We start from the raw sequence: 18,442 nt of genomic DNA on the forward strand, positions 1-18,442 counted from the left end.
ATATAACTTTAGAATCTGTGTTTTTCATGTAATATATAATATAAACGTTTTCCTATAGCTTCATATTTTTTGTATCCTGATTTTTTGTTATGGTCTACCACATAGATGTGTTTCTTTTATTGGATAGAAAATTTCCAGTTTTATAGGATTATAAAATAATATTGTGGTTAAATCCTTACAAATATACTTTTGTGCACATCCTTGAATAATTTTGTAGGTCAGAGCTTTAAAAGTGGAATTATTAGATCAAATGGGATGTCCACAAGTTGTCCCCAACAAGTCAGGCCAATTCGCTGTCCACCAATGGCAAGGATTGAGGGTCTTCTGAATCTGGCCCTTGGTGGGTATTGCTGGATTGTCAGGAACTTGCCAACTGATATATAGGAAAAGCTATCTCACTTTTATTTTAATATGCCTGTTTTCTGGTCACAATGCGACTGGACACACCCCCCCCTCAAATGATAGTTATTTGTGTGTTTTTTGTGAATTATGCTTCATACCCTTGATTCATTTTCCTATTGGAGTGCTTGTATTTTTCTTACTGATTTGTAAGGACCCTGTTTATAATAAAAAATGTTAGTCCTTTGTGGGGACCAATACATTTTTTTATGAATGTGATAAAATGTATCAGTAATGGATCTTTTGTTGAAGTCAGGGCAGCAGCCTTGATTGGAGGGGTAAGTAATTCTGATGCTGTCTTCCCTCTTCCCTACATGTAAAAATATTTGGTATCTTAGTATGTTAAAATGTTCTCGGTTGCCTTTGTGGCAGATAGTTATCTTCAGCCCAAGAAACCCCACAGAGCTGGCTGCAAGCAGAGCGGGCTTGAACCGAGGCCCCGCACAAATGCATTAAGTTGCTTTGCCTGGGCTGTCTTTGTTTCTTCTTCCAGGCCTCCAAACCCTCCCATTAGGCATCTGGTGCCTGGATGATGAGTGTTTTTACACCAGCCACTCTACTAGAAAGCAAAATCTGTCTGAAAGCTGCGTTACCGGTTTTTCCAGAATTTCCAGTTTTTCAGAATCCACCTGCTCCCCTTGCCCCCAGCAATTACCATCTGAATTTCCCAGTTCAGCTTCCTTTGTACAGTGCAGTCACTTGGGCCAAAAGGACCTTCCACCAGGCGATTTGGTTCCTTGGGTCCGGGAAGGGGCAGGTGGAGCCCTTCCGCGGCTTTGGGGCCAGTCTCCCTAAGAGAACTCTTTTTCTACACTGGTTACTGCGAAGTAGCAGCAGGTCAGCGAGGATGTGGATTGTTTTCCTCTCTCAAAGGTTCTTTCATTTAAATATGTTCATATTTTCTTTTTCTCCTATGGCTCCTTTTCCTGAAAGGATGATGTGAGAGGCTTCTGTTGCTAAATTTAGCTCTTGCTGACGCACTGGCCCTCTTGCTAGCAGTCTCCTCCGTGTCTCTGTTGCTCTTAGCCTCACTTTTTTGCTGGTAGCTGAACACCATCACATTCTACATAATATTTAGCTCTGAGTCGTTTCCAAATGGGAAGTGCGTTTCTGTATTTTCATAGCCGTGTTCTCTGCGTGAATGGACAATCAGGAAGCTGGGGCCTGCAGCCGCCAGGGCAGGTAGGGGGCCGGCAGCCAGCCTGTGAGAGGCTAAGATTCACAGGGTGGTGGTGGGGAAACCAGTGCAGTCAAGGTGATAGGTTTACTTGTGCTGAGCAGGAGAAAGCGTGGTTCTCAGAGGGAAATACATGGGGAATTTTCCGGAAGGGGAGGCCCTCCTACCTTAAGCAACCCTTAGTATTGTTAAAGAGTTATTCCGACACTTGTTAAAATGATAAGAAAGCCTAACCTGTGGTGGCACAGTGGATAAAGCGTCAACTTGGAATGCTAAGGTTGCTGGTTTGAAACCCTGGGCTTGCCTGGTCAAGGCACACACAAGAAGCAACTACTTTGAGATGATGCTTCCCACTCCCCCAGCTCTCATTTCTCTCTCTCTTTTCTCCCTCCTCTCTCTAAAATCAATAAATAAAACCTTTTGAAAAGTGATAAGAAAGGTTTTATTCAGGACTATTGCAATAGGGTTATTGGAATGGAAGAGAGAGATGGGGCTCAATTCTGAATACAAAAAGGACTCGTAGAAGGGATTTATCAGCAAGGAGCAGAGTGAGGGGCTCAGTGGATGGAAAATTACTAAGAGGGGGACATCAAAGGTAGAGAAAGTCTTGCTAAATGGACCTAACAGGATTCTTGGTGAGACATGGCTATGTGGACCTGGTTAGGAAGGCCAAGGTCAAGGTCTAGCTGAGGAGGAGGCTCAGGGCTCAGAGAAGCCGAACTAAAGTTTGGTCAAGGAGAGAGTCTTTGTCAGTACCCCCTCCTGTTCAAGGACAGAAGAGACAGTCTTCTTTTCCTCTAATCCATACGAGTTTATTTTTCGTTCAGTTGCATTTTGTTCATTAAGGATCAGCTGAACCATTTGTTAGACTTGGTAGGAGGATATTGGCTGAATGGTGTGAACAATCAGGCATTTACCTGAGGTGGAGTCAGGACCTGCTGTGGTGGTAAGGGATTTGTAGGGCTTGTTTAGATCTTGGCGAGCAAGGTCAGCGCAACCAGCCTGGAGTTCCAATAAGGAACCAGGCAGTCAGCTTGTAGCTCCCAGTGAAGCCGCGTCCGGAGAGTAGGAGAAAAACTGGACACTAGAGGAACTGAGAAAATGTGCAAGGTAGCAGGATCCAGTCCAATTTATAGATAGGTAACAAAGTTAAAAATAAGAAATAAATTTACTAAGAGATGAAAGATCACTCAGTAACAATGAACAAGACCAGAATTTGATAACCCAGAGTGTGCCATACTTTTCTATGGAAACATAAGATTTCTTTCTACAGCGTCCAGCACTGGTCATTGAGTGGGTGCCTGCAATGTTGGCGTGGAAAGGGGCCCGGTGTCAGGCAGGCCTGGGTTTGAATCCCTGAACCAGCTATGAGATAGTTGTTGAGCCTTCCTAGTGTCTGTTTCCTGGCTATGAAATAGGACAGAATCGATGTGCATTTCATCATCCCATTCAGTCTTTATGATATCCCCCTCCCAAGGTGTTGTGCCCATTTTACAGGTGAGAACGTAAGCTCTAAGGCTGCCTAGTGCACCAAAGGGACACACCCTAGAACCTGCTGAGCTGGGATTTGAAGCCAGGATGGTGCGGACCATGTGTCAACTATGACAAAACTAGGAGGTTGGCTGCATTTAGTGCAGGGGTCCCCAAACTATGGCCCGTGGGCCGCATGAGGCCCCCTGAGACCATTTATCTGGTCCCCGCCACAGCACCTCTTTCATTGGTGGTCAGTGAGAGGAGCATAGTTCCCATTGAAATACTGGTCAGTTTGTTGATTTAAATTTACTTGTTCTTTATTTTAAATATTGTATTTGTTCCCGTTTTGTTTTTTTACTTTAAAATAAGATATGTGCAGTGTGCATAGGGATTTGTTCATAGTTTTTTTTTTATAGTCTGGCCCTCCAATGGTCTGAGGGACAGTGAACTGACCCCCTGTGTAAAAAGTTTGGGGACCCCTGATTTAGTGGCTTAGGTGACAGACTGCAGCTGTGATTGTCAAGGTCCCGGCATTGCTCTGTCCTCTGTCTTCTTCGTCCCTTATGGGTCACTTTACATCCCTGCCTGCCTGGAGCATCCCACGGGGCCTGCAAGACTGTCCCTCAGACCTCCTCACTGCTTCATAATCCACAAATGGAAAAGTGGCACTTAAAATTAATTTATTCAGGTGGGAGTCGGGTAAGACATGAAAATAAGGCTTTTGAGCTGTTGCACATAAACTGGAGTGTGAGTGAAAAGCTTTTTATTTGGTTTCCGAGCCAGACTTTGAGAAGCCAGTGGGCCGTGTGGTCTGGAAGTGCATGTTATGGGCAGTGGGTCGGAACAGGGGCCACTTTGAATGGCGAGGAGGGAGAATCACTCTTGCGCAGCTGGAACGGCCAAGAAGCCGGGATGTCAATAAACACAGTCGGGACACAGAAAGCCTTTTCCAAAAAGATGGAAGGCGGGGGAGCAAAGGAAAGGCAGTGCCTCACTCCCGGTGTATTGGAGAAGGAAAGTGCTTGAGGTAACCCATGTTGGCAGCTTTAATAGCTTCCTCCCAATAATGTGCCGGGCAGCCCCTGAAACAGGCTGGTGTTTTATTTTCATGTAGGGAAGCCGAGTGGACCAGGGGCAGCTCTCCAACAGTGGCTGGCCTGGGGCTGTGCCCGTGGAGTGAGGCAGGAGTGCCTGGGTCCAGGGCAACCAGATTGCTGTTGGGGGAGGCGGGAGCAGGATCCCTGGTCTCTTGTGCATGCCCGTTTAGCTTGTTGGAGACCTTCCACAGAAGGTCCCCTTCTGGCCCGTGCCAATGAGGGAGGTGGTGGGCAGCGTGGGAAGGTAGCCACTCTGGGAAGGAAGGCGCTGGCCCATGCCGTCTTAAGTGTTGTTGGTTGGGAACCGCATAGGAACCATAGTGCGGGAAACCCACAGAACTTTCTTTGTGCCTTCGGTTGCCACTTGCCAAGCTACTTTCCATGACTAGATTTAACCTACATTTATAACCTCTTCTCTTTAGTAATATGTATATATGTGTGTGAGGTATACTTGAACATGGCATTACGTGTGTGGTTAAAAATATCTATCCATTACGTTGGTGACTTGCATGGGCATGTTATCCAGTGTTTTTTGAGAGCTGTGGGCTGGGGAAAATGTCCAGTTAGCTACTCTCAGACACCAGAAAATTTCTGTTCTGTGAGGGCACAACCTGCTGTTTTGTGCTTTTGTTAGAGACTTCCTCTCTGTGTTTTCTCCTAGGTAGTACATGGAAACAATTAATGTATTAAATTTTTAAAAAAATCTATTTTTGGCTCTGGCCGGTTGGCTCAGCGGTCGAGATGTCGGCCCGGCGTGTGGAAGTCCTGGGTTCGATTCCCAGTCAGGGCACATAGGAGAAGCGCCCATCTGCTCCTCCACCCTTCCCCCTCTCCTTCCTCTTTATCTCTCTTCCCCTCCATCAGCTAAGGCTCCATTGGAGCTAAGTTGGCCCGGGCACTGAGGATGGCTCCATGGCCTCCACCTCAGGCGCTAGAATGGCTCTGGCCACAATGAAGCAATGCCGCAGGTAGGAAGAGCATCGCCCCCTGGTGGGCATGCCGGGTGGATTCTGGTCAGGTGCATGTGTGAATCTGTCTGCCTCCTGGCTTCTAACTTCGGAAAAATACAAAAAAAAAAAAAAAAAAAAAAAAAAAAGATTAAAAAAAGATATATTTCATCTTTGTTTTTTTTACCTATAGTTATTGTGAAATTATTAGCAAAAATAAGAAGATGAAAGACTTCTGCAATCCTTTTATTTATTTTATTATAATTTTTTTTTGCATTTTTCCGAAGCTGGAAACGGGGAGGCAGTCAGACAGACTCCTGCATGCACCCGACTGGGATCCACCCAGCATGCCCACCAGGGGGCGATGCTCTGCCCCTCTGGGGCGTCACTCTGTTGCACCCAGAGCCATCCTAGTGCCTGAGGCAGAGGCCACAGAGCCATCCTCAGTGCCCGGCAAACTTTGCTCCAATGGAGCCTTGGCTGCAGGAGGGGAAGAGAGAGACAGAGAGGAAGGAGAGGGGGAGGGGTGGAGAAGCAGATGGGCGCTTCTCCTGTGTGCCCTGGCCGGGAATCGAACCCGGGACTCCTGCACGCCAGGCTGACGCTCTACCACTGAGCCAACTGGCCAGAGCCTGCAATCCTTTTATTTAGGAGAATCGCTGCTGCAGTTTTGGTGCTGGTGCCTCTGCCAGACTCTTCCCTAATGAATATGTATGAATGTAGAATAACATCTAATCACTGATAGCTGACATTTGAACATCATCATTTACCAGCACTTTCCAAGTATGGACTCATTTAATCCTCAACAATCCAATGATTTGGTTGTATTATTAAATCTATTGTATGGATAACAAGGCTTAAGCCCAGAATGATTAGGTCATTTGCTAAAATCATATCGTTGAGTAACCACGCCGGGATTGGAACCCAGGCAGTCTGGTTCCAGAACCAGATGCTGTTAGCTACTCAGTGTACTAACTTGCAAAAGAATAGGATAAAATTATTTATACCAATTTTAAATATATTTTAAAAAATGTTTTTCGTTGATATTTGAGAGAGAGAGAGAGAGAGAGAAGCATCAACTCATTGTTCCACTTAGTTGTTCCATTTAGTTGTGCACTCATTGGTTGCTTCTCATATGTGTCCTGACCAGGGATCGAACCTATAACCTCTGTGTTTGGGGATGACACTATCCATGGACCCACCAGCCAGGGCCCATACCAGTTATTAACTTGCTTTTTTTTCCGTAATATACAGTGTGTCCGGCCTGACCAGGCGTTGGTGCAGTGGATAGAGCGTTGGACTGGGATGCCGAGGACCCAGGTTCGAGACCCCGAGGTCGCCAGCTTGAGCGTGGGCTCATCTGGCTTGAGCAAAATAAAAAATGCTCACCAGCTTAGACCCAAGGTCGCTGGCTCAAGCAAGGGGTTACTCGATCTGCTGCCCATGGTCAAGGCACATATGAGAAAGCAATCAATGAACAACTAAGGTGTTGCAACGAAAAACTGATGATTGATGCTTCTCATCTCTCTCCGTTACTGTCTGTCTGTCCCTATCTATCCCTCCTCTCTCTCTCTCTGTCCCTGTAAAGGAAAAAAAATATATATATATATAGTAGATACTATTAATATCCCTGTCTTCTCCCCATTTTCCAAACTGAGGAGTAGAGTCCAAGGCTGGAGTCCCACCGCTGGCGCGCAGTGGAGCCCAGGCTTTACCTATTGGTACTCCACTGATTCCAAATACAGTGTGTCCGTAAAGTCATGGTGCACTTTTGACCGGTCACAGGAAAGCAACAAAAGATGATAGAAATATGAAATCTGCACCAAATAAAAGGAAAACTCTCCCAGTTTCATACCTGTTCAGTGCAGTTCGATGTGGGCTCACGCACAGGTTTTTTAGGGCTCCTTAGGTAGCTATCCTATATAGCCTCTACAGACTCGTCACTGACTGATGGCCTACCAGAACGGGGTTTTTCCACCAAACTGCCGGTTTCCTTCAACTGCTTATCCCACCGAGTAATGTTATTCCTATGTGGTGGTGCTTTGTTATAAATGCACCAATATTCACATTGCACTTTGGTCACGGATTCAAATTTAGCGAGCCACAGAACACACTGAACTTCCCTCTGTACTGTCCACATCCCAACTGGCATGGCCGTGGGCTGCTCCACTGTATACACGGTGTTATGTCATCATCTGCGCATGCGCAAATGCTGCCACATCATCCTACAGAAACTGGGAGGGTTTTCCTTTTATTTGGTGCAGATTTCACATTTCTATCATCTTTTGTTGCTTTCCTGTGACCGGTCAAAAGTGCACCATGACTTTACAGACACACTGTATTATGAATTTTCACTTAATATATTATGAACCACTTTCAATGTCAATAACATTACATGTGGAACATCATTCAAAATGGCTGTATTGTGATACATATGTCTCTCACATGGAATGTTATTTTCTTATGTGGCCATTTTGGGTAATTATTATTATATTAAAAAATAGCAAACATAGAGGCTCTGTTCCTGGTGCTGTGCTAAGAGCTATCTATATACATTTTATCTAAAGTGATCCTCTTAAAGCTAGGGTTTCTTGCAGGGGAACAAATTAGAGAGGGGTTTCTCATTTATATAAAAACTCAAATTTATATTTTTGACCTATCTTCAAATATGATTATATGTGCAATAATAATCTTTGTGTTTCTTAATTTTTACAACTTGTTACTTTTAAATGGTTTGACTCTGAGGAAGTTGCAAAAATAATACTGAGAAATCCTGTGTACCCTTCACCATGCTTCCCCTGGTGTCTTACATGACTGTAGTATACTATCAAAACCAGGAAATTGATGTCAGTATTTCTATTAGCTCAGGTTCCATGTTTGTTATTAATGTTAATTAAAAAAAAAAAACAACCACAAAATATATTACAGTTGATTATCTTTTTTTGGTAGTTCTTAGTTGTTTAAATATACAGGAGATAAGTGGAGAAGGCTCGGGCATCTGCTGCCTTGGAGAGTGAACACTGTTGACTAGCTCCATTCTATATGTAAGGGATGGAGGTCAGAGAGGTTAAGTCACTTGCACGAAGTCACACAGCTATAGTGAGCTTCAGAGCTGTAACTTAACTTCCATGATTCTAAGATCTACCCTCCGAACCCCACACTCCCCAGTGTCTCTTCTCATTTGTTGCAATTCAGGATGAAGCCCTGAATGTAAACAGGTGTGTGTTTATATGTGCATACATGTGTGCACATGTGTACATACACGCAGACATTTCCCTGTTCTCCAGTGTCCCTTCTCCTAGACTGGAAAATGCTGGTGTTAGAGAGGACCTCAAGGTAGGCGTTCAGCCCAACACTTCATTTAAATTATCTTTCTTAAATTTTTTTTGATTGATTGATTTCAGAGAGAGAGAGAGAGAGAGAAAGATCAATTTCTGTTGTTCCACCCACTCTTGCATCCATTGGTTGACTCCTGTATGTGCCCTGACCTGGGATTGAACCTGCAACCTTGGTACATCAGAACGATGCTCCAACCAACTGAGCTACCTGGCCAGGGCAGCTCAATGCTTCATTTAATGGAGAGCAGTCAGACCAGCCTAGGGACTTATGAACTGTGTTGGCCCAGCACACAGAGCTACAGGCTGTACTCTCCCATAAAACCTTCTGTTTACTTGATTCCTTTTGAGACTCTCCAACGGTGGCTGTTTCCATGTTTGATGACTTTCAGCCATTTGGCTCTGCATTCGCTCAGCTCCCTCCTGGACGCACCTGGGCTGTGGTGGGCTGAGCTGAGCCTCCTGGACTTCCCTGCTCTCCCGTCCCTTCCCCCGCCGCTTCTCCCGCCGCTTCTCCCGTCCCTTCTCCCGTCCCTTCTCCCGCCGCTTCTCCCGCCCCTTCTCCCGCCGCTTCTCCCGTCCCTTCTCCCGTCCCTTCTCCCGCCGCTTCTCCCGTCCCTTCTCCCGCCGCTTCTCCCGCCCCTTCTCCCGTCCCTTCTCCCGCCGCTTCTCCCGCCCCTTCTCCCGTCCCTTCTCCCGTCCCTTCTCCCGCCGCTTCTCCCGCCGCTTCTCCCGCCGCTTCTCCCGTCCCTTCTCCCGCCCCTTCTCCCGTCCCTTCTCCCGCCGCTTCTCCCGTCCCTTCTCCCGCCCCTTCTCCCGCCCCTTCTCCCGTCCCTTCTCCCGCCGCTTCTCCCGTCCCTTCTCCCGCCGCTTCTCCCGTCCCTTCTCCCGTCACTTCTCCCGTCACTTCTCCCATTCACCCACCCCATGTCTCTCAGCAAAGAGATAGAGAAAAAGCCATAAGTAAGGACGATCCAGGAAATAATTATTTTCTAAAATCTTGTCCATAGGAAAAAATGTTTTTGCCCTTATCCCACTCCCTCTCTTTACCTTCTCTTCCACCTTCATTCAAGCTTTAGCGGCCAGCCCAAGCCATTTTTGTCACCCAAAAAGCAGACAAAGTCCACCATCTTGCTTTCCTAGCCACATTTTGTCAGCTCAAGCAAAGTTGACGTGTGGAGTTTAACACTCCTGTTTTTTGTTTTTTTTGTGACAGGGACAGAGAGAGTCAGAGGGACAGATAGGGACAGAGAGGAAGGGAGAGAGATGAGAAACATCAATTCTTTGTTGTGGCTCCTTAGTTGTTCATTGATTGATTTCTCATATATGCCTTGATTGTGTGTGTGGGGGGGGTACAGCAGACTGAGTGACCCCTTGCTCGAACCAGCGACCTTGGGCTCAAGCTGGTGATCCTTGCTCAAACCAGATGAGCCCGCGCTTAAGCTGGCAACCTTGGGGTCTTGAACCTGGGTCCTCTGCATCCCATTCCAACGCTCTATCCACTGTGCCTCCACCTGGTTAGGCTACACTCCTGTTTCTTTAAGAAACCTGGTTGGCCCCTGAATAGCTGTGCCCAAACTTCTACTGGCTCTTTTGCATGGAGCCGTGGGAGTACAAATGAGTATGGTTCCAGACTCCTACCCACCCCACTTCAGAAATCCCAGATGTGGCTGACACTCTTAGTTCATCTGACAGTTGTGTGTGTGTTAGTGTGCACGCCTGTGTAGGTGTGAGAGAGCATTTGGTGGCCTGCAAGGACCTCGTGAGCAGTTGAGACTGAGCCCTGGCTTGCTAAAAGCTTCTGGCCACTTTCGGTGGAGAAGGGATCCCAGGCCGGGGGCTGCACCTGGTAGAGCCCGGGCAGGATGATTCATTCATGGGAGTGCTGGCAGTCTGAAACAGCTGCAAGAGCTGGTCTGCCAGTTAGGCAGGGGCTGGTGAGTGGCATCAGCACCCTAACCACAGTACTTGCTGGGTCTCTTCCCCTGCCATCCTCTGAGGCATGCAGAAAGACTGTATTTCCTCACCGGAACCCCTTCAGCCTGAGAGGAGGGAAAGGAGAGGGGATTAACTCCCTTCCCCCTGGGACCCGCACTTCCTTTAGCTCCACAAAGTTCAGTCCTCAGTGGAGACCTCTGGTATGCAAGGATAAACAGCTACCCTTCCTAAACACAGAAGTGGGCTATAGAGAGAACATTCCAGGCCAACAGGTGACAGTCAGGTGCCTGCCAGAGTGGGTTTTTCCGAAGAGCAATGAAGTAAGGGAAATCTCAGTAAATCAGTTGCCTTTGTTTTTAAAGTCAATTCCAGCATTTGCTATTCATTCATTCATTCATTCATTCACTCATTCTTCCAACATTGTGCCTTGCAATGTACAATGCAAATATGACTAGGACTTAGTCTCTGCCCTCAGGGTTGGTCCATGGGCCAGCAGCATCACAGCCTCTGGGAACCTGTGAAATGCAGAACCCTGGATCTCATCCCAGCTTACTTACTCAGAGTTTGCATTGTGACAAGCTTATATTATCCCAGGATCCCCCGCAGCTTCACATACTTCCAAGAGTTTACAGAACACTGAGCTAGTCTGCATGTTCTGCCTGTGACAGACATCTCTCTCTCCAAGAATTTTTTCACTAACTATAGGTTTGAGTTGGCACATGTGTTGAAACCTATTGGTCATCTCTGTTGGAGTAGGAGAGCACTCAATAGTAATTACAGTGCATTGTGATAAGCGTGCTAAGTGAGGCTGTGGGCAACTGGGGGAGGGACCAGACCTTTCTGTGGGGATGTGTCATGCATTGTTTCTGCCCAAAAGATAAAGTCCTAACTCCCACTACCTCAGAATGTGACCTTATTTGGAAATACTGTCACTGTAGCTATAATTAAGATGACATTTTACTGGAGTAGGGTGGGCCCCTAATCCAAGGTGACTGGTGAATAAGAAATGGAGGTGGCCCTGGCCGGTTAGCTTGGTGGTAGAGCGTCAGCCTGGCGTGCGGAAGTCCCCGGTTCAATTCCCGGCCAGGGCACACAGGAGAAGCGCCCATCTGCTTCTCCACCCTTTCTTTCCTCTCTGTCTCTCTCTTCCTCTCCCACAGCTGAGGCTCCATTCGAACAAAAGATGGCCCAGGCGCTGGGGATGGCTCCTTGGCCTCTGCCCCAGGCACTAGAGTGGCTCTGGTCGCGACAGAGCAATGCCCCGGATGGGCAGAGCATCGCCCCCTGGTGGGCATGCCGGGTGGATCCCGGTCGGGCGCATGCGGGAGTCTGTCTGACTGCCTCCCCGTTTCCAGCTTCAGAAAAATACAAAAAAAAAGGGGAGGCTGACCAGTGGTGGCACAGTAGATGGAGCATTGACCGGAGACACCGAGGTCCCAAGGTTGCTGGCTTGAGCACAGGATCATCAACATGATCCCAAGGTCGCTGGCTTGAGCTTAAAGTTGCTCACTTGAGCAAGGGAGCAAGCTAGGTCAACTTGAGCCCTCCTCGCCCCCCCCACCGCCTTCCATTAAAGCATGAATGAGAAGTAATCAATGAACAACTAAAGTGATGTAACTACAAGTTGAGGATTCTCATCTCACTCCCTCTCTCTCTCAAAAATAAATTAAAATAAAATAAAAAGAGAGAGAGGGGCACAAGAAGAACACGGTGTGAAGGTGGGAGCATGGCACTATAAGCCAAGGACTGACAAGGATTGTTGGCAACCCCAGAAGCTAAGACAGATGCAGAAAATGGATTCTTCCCTAGATCCTTCAGGGAGACCATGGCTCTGTCAACATCTTGTCTTGAATGTCTAGTCTCTGGAACTGTGAGAGAACACGTTTCTGTTGTTTTAAGCCACCAAGTTTGTGGTGCTTTGTTATGGCAGCCCTAGGGAACTAACGCAGGGGTCATGGAAGACTTGACAGAGGAGGACAGTCGTGTGGGTTTGCTGGGCATCCCTAAGGGGAAGTCATCTGCAGAAACAAGAGCTCATGCAGAGGCAGGGAGGGGGACAGAGAGCATGTGTTTATTCAAATAGTCAGGTGGTGGCTGCTTGGATTTTAAACAGGGAAGGGACAGATTTTGCTTTTGGAGAGAGGAATAGGGCTGACACCAGCCTTTCAACTACTAGAAAAGCATCAGGATTGTATAGAGCTGCCTCAGTACAAACACACAAATGCTATGAACACTAAGGGAGAAAAAATAAAGATGGGCAACAGCCTCACCTGTAGAACAGGTACGTATGTGATAGGAGTTGTACAAAACTTCTTCATTCTCTTGATAAACATTTGCTGCTTACTGTGTGCCAGGCACGGTGCCAGGAGAAGGGTGTGGCAGAGGTCAGACAAGTTTCCTGCCCTGAGGAGCTTAAATTGCATGAGGAAAGGCAAATGATAAGCAATAAAGAAACATGCAAACAAGATAACTACTGATGATGATGAAATACTTTGAAGGGAATAATCGGATGATAGGAGAGTGGTCTGCCATTGGGTGGGCAGGGAGCTGAGGATTAAATGAGATAACGGATAGTGTGGTATGCACTTTATAAGGTTATTATTCTTCCTTTAAGGATGCAGGTTTTATCTGCTAACTCTCCCCTGTTTTGTTTTTTTTTTTTTGGTGTGTGTGTGTGTTTTTTCCCCTTCCCTGGTTTTAAATTTACAGAGGTAGATAATGGATTTCTGTCCAAAAACAAAACCTCTCTTTCCTTGATATGTTTGGGACAGCCTACCGTTTGTCATACTGTAGTGATGATCGAGTAGGCTTCCCAGCCTCTGATCACAGAGTCTATATATGCTGTCTTCTCTGCCTAAAACAGGAGTCTAGACTGGGCAGGCTAGAGCCCACCACCATCTCGAGTCTTGTAACCAACTCTCTTAGAGTGGTCTCTGATTCCTTACTTGGTCTGGCCCCATTGCCTTGGAGGAAGGACTTCATTTTCCTTCCTCATGGTACCTTCTCCTGTCCTTCCCTGGGACTCCATGTCTGTTGGGCAGATAAAATATATTATGCTCACTTTGTTAAAGATGGGGCTGCCCACGTGAAAGCCCGTTGCCCAGGTGATATTCTTGCTTGGGATGGGCGTGATTATATTAATGTGTGTTGGGGGCGGGCTGTGGGCAGGCCAGGATCCTTGTAGCCTGGGGCTTGGTTTTGGGACTAAGCCTTTCTCACCCTTTTTGATGTGGGGTGGTACACTCTCATGAGGAATCCCATTATGCCTCAGATAAGTGACTTTGTATCAGAGACTTCCTTGTTTGTATATTGGATTAAAGGTTTTGATTTCTACACTATAAAGTAGGGCAGACCAGGAGCTTGCTCTTTTGGTTCCTGAGATTAGTACTAGAGGAGAGAGCAGAGAGGAGAGCAGAGGAAAACCACATGGAGGAGGCCAGGAGAAGCAGCCGAGAATGGTGGAGTGCTGAGGGAGAAGACAGTTTGTGCAGAGAGAAGGAGATGGGGAACAGAGGTGAATAAATCTGGTGAGCTAGAAATCTTTGATTCTAGGAAACTCAGATAAGTCAGTAGCTTTGTGATCACTGAATGAGTGGGTTTTGGAGCCCAGTGTGTGTTTTTACTTGCCCACCGGGTACAAGCTAGGATTAAAGATGATGGTCCATCAGTTCTTGGCTCTGTTGTTTCATTACCGTCTGTCCGAATCAAATGCAAACCTGCACAGGCCAGGTGGCTGTGATGGTGGCCGTGGCTACTGGCTTTACAATGTCCTATTTCCCCTTCTGAGTTCAATGTGCTTCTCACCTCACCATCTTTACAGCTGTGCCCGATCACATGAGGGCCTGTGAGTCTCCACCTTCTCTGGCCTCCTCCTGGTCTGGCGCAGGAGGAAGGCCACAGTGAAAGGACATGCTTCCTGCCCCTGGAGTGCATGCAGAGACACTGTTCACACCGTCACAAACTCCAAAGGACAACTCCTCCTGGCGCTGTGCTGGGAAGGGGACAGCGAGGGACCTGGCCAGGAGGGAGGCTGCACTGAGGAACTGAGCGGAGCTGAGGGTGAGTTGGTGAGTAGACCTCAAGTCAGTCAAGAGGGGCGGAGGGAGCAGAGAACCTGGAGAAGGAGGGCGGAAAGCCGCCGGGGGCAGTGAGGTCCCTGCACCCCTTCTCTGTGCCACACAACTCCCCAAACAGCCCAGCTACTGGCCACCTTTTCAGCCTCTTCTGTCAAATCCAAAGACTGTCTTATTGGACTTATCAGCAGAATTTGTATGATTGATTATTCCCTTTTCCTTGAAATAGTTTTGTCTTGGCTCCCAGGGCACCATACTCCGCTGGTTCTTTCTGTCTGCCTAGAATCTCCTTCTCAGGCCCCCTTCCTGTTCTTCTCCCTTCTTCTTCTTTTTTTTTTTTTTCCAAGCATCAACTCCCACATGTGCCTTGACCAGGCAGGCCCAGGGTTTCAAACTGCTGACCTCAGCATTCCAGGTCGCCACTTTATCCACTGCGCCACCACAGGTCAGGCTTCTTCTCCCTTCTGATGACCTCTACCCTATTCCCTTGGTGACCCCCAATTCTAGCTTGAAATGCCATCTCTCAAATTTACTGTCTCCAACTCGGACCTAACTGTCAGACTCATCTATCCAACTACCCACTCAATATCCCCACTGGAATATTCAGTCGGCATCTTCAAGTTAACCAGGCCCAAATGAAATCTGTCTACTTCTTCCCTATAAATTTGCCCCCCACCCGAGTCTTTGCTGGCCCAGTAAGTAATTATTACAGATTGTATTCAATCTGCATACCCTAGAGTCAATCTTGGACCATCTCCCCCAGTCCCCTCACATTCGATGCACTAGCAAACCCTGCCTACTCTCCCCACAGAGTATATCTGGAATCTTTTTACTTCTCACCACCTCTCTTGGTCCAAGACACCATTGTCTCTTGCCTAGATTAATGCAATCAGTCCTTTACTGTGCTTCTGCAGCTGACCCTGTCGTTCTCAGCAGGGCAGCCTGAAGGATCCTTCCAAAGTATAATTAGGTCATGTCATGTCACTCTGTGGTCAGAACCCTTTAATAGTTGTACATGTCACACAGAATAAAAGTCAAAGACTTTACAGAGGCCTTCCAAACCCCATCAGAACTGACCATCTGCTGCCTCTCTGACCTCATCCACTGTTACCCCCCCCCCCCCCCACTCTTAGCCAGCTGTACTGCCCTCCTTGTTCCTAGAACATTCTAGGTTTGTTCCACCTCAAAGAATTTCTGCTATGCATTCTGCCTGGAGTACTTTCCCCTCAGGTACCTACAGCAGGTCATCCTTTAGTAATGACATCCTTTAGTTATGATGCTGATGAGATACAGGCACTTAACTCTTGTTTGTATCTGTTAGCCTCTGTTTGCGGAATCTACAGCGGATAAGCAAAGGCTGACTGGATAAGCCTCCCTTCCACGCCGTTCTCAGCCCTCTGTTGTGGCAGTGCCTCCACCCCATCTGAATTTTCATGCCTTTCTTCTGGGTCACTCCTTATTTCCTCCCCTCAACCTGCATTCTTTTCCTCCCTGCCATTTAGCTAAACCACATACATATTTTGCTTCTGTACCTTACCTCTCTTTCTTCATAAACATCCCTGCCCCTTCAGGGCTTACACCTTAATCTTACCGCTATATCCTTGGCATCAAGAACAGTGTCTGATACATAGGAGATGCTAAAATGTACATACAAGTGAATTAATAAGTTCATACAGAGGAACCATTTAGAGATTCAACTGAAAAATAATGAAGCTTCAACTCTGTGAACAGTACACACCTTTTAGCTAGGTCTTCATCTATCTCTCCCAGCAGTGGTTTGTAGTTTTCAGTACAGGCCATGCGTAACTTTTGATTTTAAATGGTATTATTTTTATTTTATTGTATTTTATTTCATTTATTTATTTTTTATTCAGTGATAGAAGGGGAGGCAGAGACAGACTCCTGCATGTGCCCCGACCAGGATCCACTGGCAAGCCCACTAGGGGGGTCAATGCTCTGCCAATCTGGGGCATTGCTCCATTGCTCAGCATCAAGCTCTTCCTAGTGCCTGAGGTGGAAGCCATGGAGTCATCCTCAGCGCCTGGGGCCAACTCACTCCAATCAAGTGATGGCTGCAGGAGGGGAGAGAGAGAGTGTGTGTGTGAGTGAGAGAAAAGGGAGAGGGGAAGGGTGGAGAAGCAGATGGGCACTTCTGTGTGCCCTGACCAGGAATCAAACCCAGGACATCCATATGCTGGGCCAACACTCTACCACTGAGCCAACCGGCCAGGATCTATTTTTATTTTATTTTAAAATTAATACAATATATTTATTGATTTTAGAGAGAGGATAGAGAGAGAGAAAACTTGGCAACCTCAACATTCCAAGTTGACACTCCATCCACTGCGCCACCACAGATTAGGTGTAAATGGTATTATTTTATTTTATTTTTTTAACTTTTATTAATTTTTAGAGAGGAGAGAAAGTGAAAGAGAGAGAGAGAGAGAGAAGGGGGAGGGAGGAGCAGGAAGCATCAACTCCCATATGTGCCTTGACCAGGTAAGCCCAGGGTTTTGAACCAGCAACCTCAGCATTCCAGGTCGACGCTTTATCCACTGCGCCACCACAGGTCAGGCCTAAATGGTATTATTTTAAATTTAATATCTTTCAACCTGGAATGCTGAGGTCACCGGTTCAAAACTCTGGGCTTGCCTGGTCAAGGAACATATGGGAGTTGATGCTTCCAGCTCCTCCCTGTGTTCTCTCTGTCTATATATATCTCTCTCTTCTCTCTCTAATAAAAAATGAATAAATAAAATCTAAAAAAAATTTAATCTCAATTGCTTACTGCTGGTAGGTAGACATACAGTTGATTATTGTACATTTTAACTCTTTACTTCCTATTCTGTAACTTGGCTGAATTGACTTACTAGTAATATTTATGGTAGATTCCTTAGGATTTTTCTTGTTGCTTACGAATGAAGATAGTTTTTCTACATCTTTTCCAATTTTTATGCTTTGTATTTCTTTTTCTGGCTTTCCTGCCCTGCCTGAACTCTAGTACAAGGTTGAATAAAAGTGGTGACTGGACATTTGTACTTTATTTCTGCGCATAGGCAAGTTTCCTCTCTCTTTCTGTCTGCCTTTTCCTGCCTGACAGCCCCCATATTTATTTCGTTTTAGCAGTTTTACAGTCACCTAAACACTGCCTCTGAGGACCCTCACTGCAGAACCAGGTCTCTCTGGTGATACTAGGAACGAGGCAGACGCAGTGCCTGCATCTCCTTCTATGATACGAGGCTATCTGCATCTTTCTTTTTTCTAGGTACTTAACTTCAAGTGAGTCTTTGGGCAGGCGGGGCCTCTGGCAGCTGAATTTTTAAAATGTTACTTTACTTTGTAGCTGGCCCTCAGAGACAGGCAGCGAGTTAAGTATATCCCTCAGTGTACCGTGTAGCCTCATGAGTCTCTGCAAGGCGCCTCTCCTGCAATATTAGTTATTATTTCCTATTCCTCCTCCTTCCCTTAGGTAACTGCTCTACTATGTATTATGTGTGTCATTTCCTATGCATTCTTAGAAAACAGGCACAGTTAATTTGTGTGATTATAAATGATTTGCCCAAATGAATGTTTGGCAGGACGTTTGAAAGGCCCGTGGGGCCCGGTGCACGTGTTCTCTGTGCATCGTAGGACCTCTGGTTTTCCTGCCTCTACCCACAATTGCTGGTTGAACACCGTCCCCCAGTCCCTGGGGCAAACAGAAATGCCCTCCCAAATGTCCAGAATGCCTCCTGGAGATTGATCATAGACCTAAATCTAAAAATCTAAAACTATAACACTAGAAGAAAACATGGGAGAAAAACCTTCATTACCTTTGCTTAGGCAAAGATTTTTTAGATATAACCCTAAGAGCACAACTCACTAAAAAATGGATAAATTGGACTTCATCAAAACTAAAACATTTGTACCCTGTCCGGACAGCTGGATTGGTTAGAGCACTGTTCCTATACACAGAGGTTGCTGGTTTGATCCCCAGGCAGGGCACTTACAGGAACAGATATAT

The sequence above is a fragment of the Saccopteryx leptura genome, chromosome 6, assembly GCF_036850995.1.
Source record: "Saccopteryx leptura isolate mSacLep1 chromosome 6, mSacLep1_pri_phased_curated, whole genome shotgun sequence".
Lineage (NCBI taxonomy): Eukaryota > Metazoa > Chordata > Mammalia > Chiroptera > Emballonuridae > Saccopteryx > Saccopteryx leptura.